An 8,121-nucleotide genomic window follows, 5' to 3' on the forward strand; every position below is an offset into this window, starting at 1 on the left:
TTATATTGTGGCGGGTCAAAATTGATTGAGCTAAATTTCAACTACACACAATTTACTTATAGAGATGGGATCACAATCAACCTTAATTACCCTTTTTTCGAATAAATTGATTGTGTTATTCGAATATATGTGAGTAGAGGAAACTAAAAAATACAAGTCTCTGATTGATTAAGTTATGCTCATTGGGTTTAGTCCAAGGTGTAGGTTTACACTTGTTCTTATGTTACAATACTATCACTCTCTTTTCTCTTCTTTGCAATGCCTGATCCCTCACTCCGTAGGAATCTCTCTCTCTTATATAGTCGTCCAGGTTGTATCCTGGCCTTCCACTTGGAGGGCTAGCTTATTTCCTCTGATACTTGACCCATCAGAGCCTTGCTAGAAGGTATCTCTATTAGGCTGTAAGCTGTGATGACATTATTCAGGGATCATTTCACCATTAATGTGGCCAACTAAGTGGGTGCAGAGTATTGAATGTAGAGGTGATGGACACTTTATTTGTACTCTTCCTTCACTTGCTTAATGACAAACTTTCCTTCTTTTTCTCGGTACGTGCCTGAATGGTCTTTAGAATTGGACTTCGGCCATTCCGAGAGGACGTATTGGTATCCTTGAGATCCTCGGGCATTCTTATCTTCTTGGATTGGTGGTTGTGTTATCATACTTGTTCTATGAATTCTTTGATAGAACTTCCCAAGGTGTGCCCATTTAGTGTTGACCTCTTCTCACTCATTCCTGTCCTCAGTTTCTCATCCTCCAACATATACTTTCAAAAAAAAGAAAAAGTTACAAACTACAAAGTTCTCAACCTTTTACGTAATATTGGGATTTGGAATTTTCTTTTCTGCTATTTTAATGAAACAAAGTTGGCATTGAGTTTTAAAAGTTGTAAGTTGAAACTCCTCTGTTGCGTTGCTAAAAGCATCACTTCCATACCCTAACTTGAATAAAAGCATGTGATATTGAAAATGGGTGTATGTTATGTGCATTATTTTATTAAGGGTCCGGTCAATGTGTACTCACATTAAACTACTCATTTTTGGGAACATTTTTTCGAGAATTGAAAAAGTTATCAATATTTTTTCAATTCTCGAGAGATTTTTTTTCCAAAAATGATTAATTATTGTGTGCCCTTAAGAGTTAAGACACATATTAGCAAAATCTTTTTATTAAATTTATATTAGAGCAAATAAAAATATGCTTTTATTCCTTCAACAAGATTGTTTTAAACATCATTAAAAAAAAAAGTACATTTTTTTTTTCTAGAGAATTTCTATTTTCCCTTCTATTTTAGACAACCTAATGAAGTGGTGATAATCTTTCTAATACTACCTATCTTTATCTAATATGAATTTTATCTATTGATTTGTTTGACCATTGTGATGTATCCTATGGCTATTGTATTGTGTAGAATCTATAAACATTCAGAAGCAATAATTATGTTCTAAATACGCTATTTATTATACATATATGAGCTTTTCTATGGAAATTTAAGATTTGAAGGAGACCAAAGTAACCAATAAATTTTTTTCCTCAAAATTCTAGGGGGGCCAGTTAGCTAATTTGCATATAATTTACATGTAATTTATCATTTTGTTGGTGCTACAAATGAAATTTTCGAAAGCTCCGCCACTGCGTAATGACCCACGTTTCGGATGCTTGAGTTAATGGCAATTTGGTAATTACATCGCATTGTCAAAACCCATTGGTAAATTTCTTCCTCAAAACCCATGGAACTCATTGCATTACATTGTATTGTCACAATCAACTCCTGACACCAACGAACGTCTCTTTCCTTTTCTCTCTTTCTTTGCCTTTGCTTTATATTTCTTCTTCACTTCTGCTAACTTCTTTCCACAGCTTCTTCTTTCTATATTTTTCATCTTTCTTTCTTTCTTTATTTCTTTCTTTCTGACTCTTCACACCGGTGCTTCTTCTCTCTTCTCAGCCATTATTAGTCCAACAACAACCTCCTTTACTTCTCTCACCCACCTCTCTTAACCTAATATAAATTTGCTCCCTTTGTTTACTTTTTCTCACCCTCATCATCTCTCAAGCAGTACGTCTGGAGTTTCATTTCTTCAGCCGAAACTCATCAGACACCGAGAAGCCCAGCTGAAACCGAGGCTCTTTCTTTTCATCTTTTTCTTCTGGTTTTTTTTTTTTTTCCCTTTTTCTCTGATCTGTACCAGTCGGGAACTTCTTTTCCGGCCAAAACAGACCGGTATCTGAGGCATTGTTCTCATTTTGCTTCATGGCCGCGCCTCTGGATCTCCACGGCCTCCCCCGATTTCGCTTGTGCACCCTCTTTGCTCGTTTCTGTCGAAACCATGCAAGAATTGTCAACAGCAAGAGGTTTTTTTTTTTTTTTTTTTTGAGGATCTTGATATCAGTTTCTTTTTTATTACCCTGCTACATTTAACATGATTAAGCGATGTTTTGCAGGAATTATGGAACGGAAGGATTTCGAAAGATTATTATTATTTTTAAGTCAGGTGAGTTGTTTTTTATTTAGTAAAAAATTAATAAAAAGTTTATATGAATATGATTGATATTAATTTCTGTCTTTTTTTTATTAAATTAAAAATCTTTTAACAATATTTATTATATTTTTGTTTGCTGCTAACTCAAAACATGTCCCTCTAAAAATAATGCTTTTCAATAGATTGAATTTTTCAATTTTATGTTTTACATTTTTTGAACATTTTGTGGAGCTAATGCGATAGATTAGTTGAGAAAGTTTTTTCATTTATAAAAAATTTAAAAGTTAAAAATGATTTAGGCTTTCTTATGATCGAAAATCTAACAAACCCAACAAACCATACTAATAACGGTGTTAGTAGAGGGGTGAATTATCATTCCCAGAGGAACACAGTGGGTTTCTACCGAATAGGTTTCTATGACCGGGAAGCAGAGAGACCTAAGGCAGAGAAAAAAAAGTTAGGAGAAACATTACTCTTAACCTTGATTTGTCATTCTCAAAAAAACCCTTGATTTGTCAAAATGAATTATTATTCAAATATATTATAAACTAGTATAAAATTTTGCGTATAATATTTGGTACTTTGATTGTGTTGATGCTTTTGGCTTTGCCATGACCAATATTTTTAAGGCGTAAATGCATTTTTGGTTCCTATATTTTGCACATGGCCTTCCTGCCCAACTTACTCGCACGCGTCCCTCATGTGAGTCAACCACCGTTCATGGCTACTTTATCACTGAAAAATCCCCAAATCAGCTCTGTCACTTGATCTTTATCTTTGATCTTAATCTCTAGATTACCTCAAAGTTCCTCATCACGAGTCACGACCTCTACAAGCTTGATCTTCTTAGACTTTTGCTTGGTAGTTAGAGGCAATGGTGTCCGTAGTTAGAGGCAATGGCTGCCTCACTGTGGCGAAGCTTGATCTACTTTGTTTTTAGCCTCTCTCTTACTACGAATATTTTATGAAAGGGTTGCATGTATAATAAAGTCTTGGGATATAATTTATAGATAAGACCTAGAGTGCAACTATATTTATATAGTGGTATTAAATATAGTTAATGGTAATTTTGGACTTGTCAAGAGTTGACAGAAAAGCCCAAGGCCCATTGGAGCTAGTGTCTTATTGGTCCCTTTTGGTCCCACTCCAAGCCACACACTTAAGCCCAATTGGGAAGGCCCAAAAGGCCAACCCAATTAGATAAATTGGTTAGATACAAAGGGAAAAACGTTCAGATTTTTCAGAGGGTAAGAAACACCATTGTGAAGTGGTGTGTATGTGAGTTTTTGTCACTCACTAGACATCCCTTTTGTTACCAATTGAGAGACCACACATCTTGGGCGTTAGTGGAATTGGAGTGAAGATTAAAAGTATTCCTGAGTACTTCAATCTTTGATTTTGAAATTCACCGCTTTAAGGTACGATCTCTTGTTCTCAAAATTCTGAAATTTACTTAGTACGTGTTATCAATATCGAATGAAGTAGATCCGTTTAAAACTTATTTTCCGCTGCACTCATCTTTAATTTCCATTAGTTAGTGGAGCAAGGCCTTATGGGTTATTATAGTGATGGCAGTGATGATGATGACCATGATGGGGGTGAATTTTTCAGTTTTTATGATAGTGATGATCAAACTTTTAACAATGAGGATGAGCCAACTAAGGTGGATGCTAATGATCAAACTTTTAATGCTGATGTTGCTATTTCCCAGATGGGTTCAAGGAGAGTAGGTAAAAAACCTATTATTGAGCACCCACCTTAGGTGATTATTATAAGTGATGGCAGTGATAGTGGAAGTGGGGGAAGTGGGCTAGATGATGAGGTAGAGTTGGACTATGGTGTTAGGGACTTTGTTGAAGATAGTAGTGATAGTTAGGATGGTAAGGATGATGATGATGATGATGTTGTTGAACCAGGCCAAATGGGTGCTGGTGTAATGAACTCTGATTATAAGAGTGAGAAATTGCACAGTCTGGTGGAATCATCATCTGATGATGAGCTTGGGTTTGACAGTGATGATGATGCTGAGGATGATAGAAGTACACATGTGGGAAATGGTAAGGGACAGAAAAATCAGGAAGTAAAGAAGTTCCCTGTGTTTAAGCCAGTGGCTAAGGCAGAGCATATTTCTTTTGAAAAAGATATGCTTTTTACAACACCCAAGCAATTCAAGGAAGCTATAACAGAATATGCAGTTCATAGTGGATGGGGGATCAAATTTGTAAAAAATGACCTGCAAAGGGTAAGAGCTGTCTGCCAGAAAAACTGCAAGTTTGTTACCTATCTAGCAAAAGTGCCAAGGGAGAGGAGCTACCAAATAAGGACATTGAATTTGGAACATACATGCTCTAGATCTTTTAAGAATCGTAGGTGTACTTTATCATACATTGGAAAGAAGTTGATGAAAAAGGTGAAAAGAGAACCCAACATGAAGCTGAAAGACATACAAGCTGTCCATGACAAGTATACCATAAACATAAATGCAGGAAAAGCAAGTAGGCCAGGGATAAGGTTAGAGAATATGTGGATGAGGCTTATACACAACAGTATAACCAGCTGTGGGAGTACTGTGAGGAATTAATGAGGTCTAGTCTGGCCAATACAATACTTATGAAGGTACATACCTTCAATGATGGTGATTTAGCAGCTGAGTCTGACTTGGTGTGTGGAGTGCCTTATTTTGAGAGGCTATACATATGTTTGGAGGGATGCAAGAAGGGGTTTCTGGCTAGATGCAAGCCATTCATTAGTTTGGATGCTTGCCATTTAAAAAACAAGTCAATGGGGCAATTGATTACTGCAGTATGCAGAGATCCTAATGAAGAGTATTTCCCACTTGCATATGCAGTGATAGAGGCTGAAACCAAGGACTCTTGAACTTGGTTCATCAATCTGTTACTTGCAGACATAAGCCAGAATAAGAGATGGGTGTTTATGTTAGACTAGCAAAAGGTGTGTAGCTAATTCTCCATTGGTTGTTTTAATCTGTATTTAGTCATTGTACTTTTGGTCCACTAACTTCACATTCTTGCCTGTGATACTGTTTGTGATAGGGGTTGGTGCAAACATTCATTGACAACTAGCCACAGTATGAACACAGGATTTGCTGCAGGCACCTCTATAACAACTTTAGGAAGAACTATCCTGGTGTTTTGATCAAAGATATGTTTTGGAGGGCAGCCAAGACAACTTACAAATAAGAGTTTGATAGGGTGATGGATGATCTGAAGGAGATTGATGTTGATGCACACTCATGGTTGGATTCTCACTCAACAACAAAATGGGCCAGACACATGTTTAGTGAGGATGGCTTGACTGACACTATACTCAACAATATGTGTGAGAGCTTCAACAACAGGTTTCTTAAATTCAGATATATGTCCATAATTAGCCTAGTATGAGTATTTAATTATAGTGATTATTTGGTATTGTTTATGGCAGTTGTTGCAATTAATATCTAATGTTTCATTGTACTTGTTTGTGATTGTAGCTTGAGTGCATCAGGCTATATCTAATGACTAGGTTCCAAGAGAACAGAGAGAAGGGTGTGAGGCTAGAGTCAGATATTTGTGCCAAGGTGATAAAGAGGTTGCATAAGGAAAAGCTGGCTTCCAATAGGTGGTTAGCTTGCTGGGCAAGGCAAACACAGTTTGAAGTGAAACATGGTCTGCAGAGTTTCACTGTTGACTTGGCCACAACACATTGCAGTTGTAGGAAGTGGAACATAATTGGCATACCATGTGCTCATGCAATCTCCTGCATATTTTTCAACAGACAAGATGCTGAGCAGTATGTTCACCCTTGTTACCATGTATCTACATACAGAGCATGCTACGAGCCAATCATAGCACCAATCAATGGGCAGAATATGTGGAGACCAAGTGATGTGACCCCAGTTCAGCCCCCTATCAAAAGAAGATCACCTAGCAAGCTTAAGAAGAAGAAATTAAGGGAACCTAATGAGCTAACAAGTGGTAAGAGAGCTGGCATCTCTAAGCAGTGTAAGGCGTGTGGTAAGTTAGGGCACAATAAGAGAAGTTGCAAGGGTGAGATTGGAGGGAACTCTTCACTGTCAAGCACCACAAACAAAACTAGCACATATAATAAGGTAATAAAGTGACATTATGGTGAAACAGTTGCTATTCAATACTCGCTATTAACCTTGTTTGTGAATTTCTTATTTGTAGACCAGCAAAAGCACAAGTGCTCCATCACAGGCTAGGACAGCCTCAACCACACCATTTGCACCACACCAGGCTGCCATGCATAGCCCATCCAATCCAAGTCCACCATACCAATTCAGACTAGATGCTCCATCCCAGTCTATGACAAGGTCAGCCACTCAGTTTACACCGTATCCCAGTACACAATAGCATAGCTCCACCCCAAATGCACTACTACAATCAAAAGCACATCACAGCTCCAACAACAGTAACCCAACCTCAAGGCAGAAAAAGAAAAGAGTGGTCACATCATAAACTCTGAAGGCTTCTAAGAATGCATCCAGATTCATGGAAGCAATCAAACATGCTGGAAGTCAATCATCTGTGCAGGGTCCAAGGAAATGAAGAGAGTAAGAAGTAGATTTTTCATTTTGTTGATGAGGGTCACTTGTTTTGTGTATTTATGGTGATCTGCCTCATTATGGAACAAGTCAAATATTTTGGCTTAACTATTGTAGTTGAACTATGTAATTATAGCCACTGTAGTTGTTAGTGTTGTAGTTGAACTATGTACTTATGGTGACTGTGGTTGTTGGTTTTATAGTTGAACTATGTAATTATGGTAACTGTAATTATGGTGACTGTGGTTGTGGTTGTTAGCAGTCAATGATAAGTTGCAGCTGTGTTTCTATTCAATTTGTGTTGTTTAGTTTAATATAGAATCTTGAGAACAGTACAACCAACTATACAGGTAGATACATTTACAGGTACAAAATAGCAAAACAGAATTTTTGGCAAAATTAACCCAATTAGTAAAATTTATAATAATTACAACAAAACAGAATTTACATTTTCTGCAAAATAGAATTACAGGTACATTTACAATAAAATTAACCCAACCAGCACATTTTTTGCAAAACAGAATTTTCTGCAAAACAGGTACATTTACAGGTACAAAACAGCAATATTATGGTTAGTACATTTTCTGCTATACAGAATTTTATTACATAATTTTCTGCTATATAGTATGGTTAATATAGAATTTTATTCATTTCATTCACACACAAAAACTCCTAGAATCTTTTTGTCCATATACAAAACTAATTTGATGCATACTAAATTAAATTTCCTGATGTTCTCTTTTTTACTAAAGAATCACCTGCAAATATGTTGTTTCTTAAGAAATCACTCATTGAAGCAAACATCAGACTTGACTTTATGCATTCTCAAATGCTTGCATAATACCATAATTTGATTCCTACTCTAATATCTGAATAGCATAGCTATTTTGGAAATTGAAGAGCCACTAGTTAATGAAGTCTTCACTAGAAGTACACACACACACACACACACACACACACACACACACACACACAAAAGACTTGACGTTGTGCATGTATATATGGCACCAATAATGTAAATTCTTACCATTTCCATATATCAAAGGCAAGGAACAGCTTACCAACAAATTAAAA

General features: G+C 36.5%; 1 long non-coding RNA gene across 1 annotated transcript; it reads left to right on the forward strand.

The window, feature by feature from the left end:
* The first annotated feature begins 3,466 nt into the window (after positions 1-3,466).
* LOC112019222 (uncharacterized) lies at positions 3,467-7,342 on the forward strand. The gene is made up of 4 exons (XR_010624501.1): positions 3,467-5,435; positions 5,537-5,841; positions 5,974-6,591; positions 6,671-7,342. It is a non-coding gene; the product is annotated as an uncharacterized LOC112019222 (long non-coding RNA).
* The last annotated feature ends 779 nt before the right edge of the window (positions 7,343-8,121 follow it).

The sequence above is a fragment of the Quercus suber genome, unplaced genomic scaffold (assembly GCF_002906115.3).
Source record: "Quercus suber isolate HL8 unplaced genomic scaffold, Cork oak 2.0 scaffold_452, whole genome shotgun sequence".
NCBI classification, from domain to species: Eukaryota; Viridiplantae; Streptophyta; class Magnoliopsida; order Fagales; family Fagaceae; genus Quercus; species Quercus suber.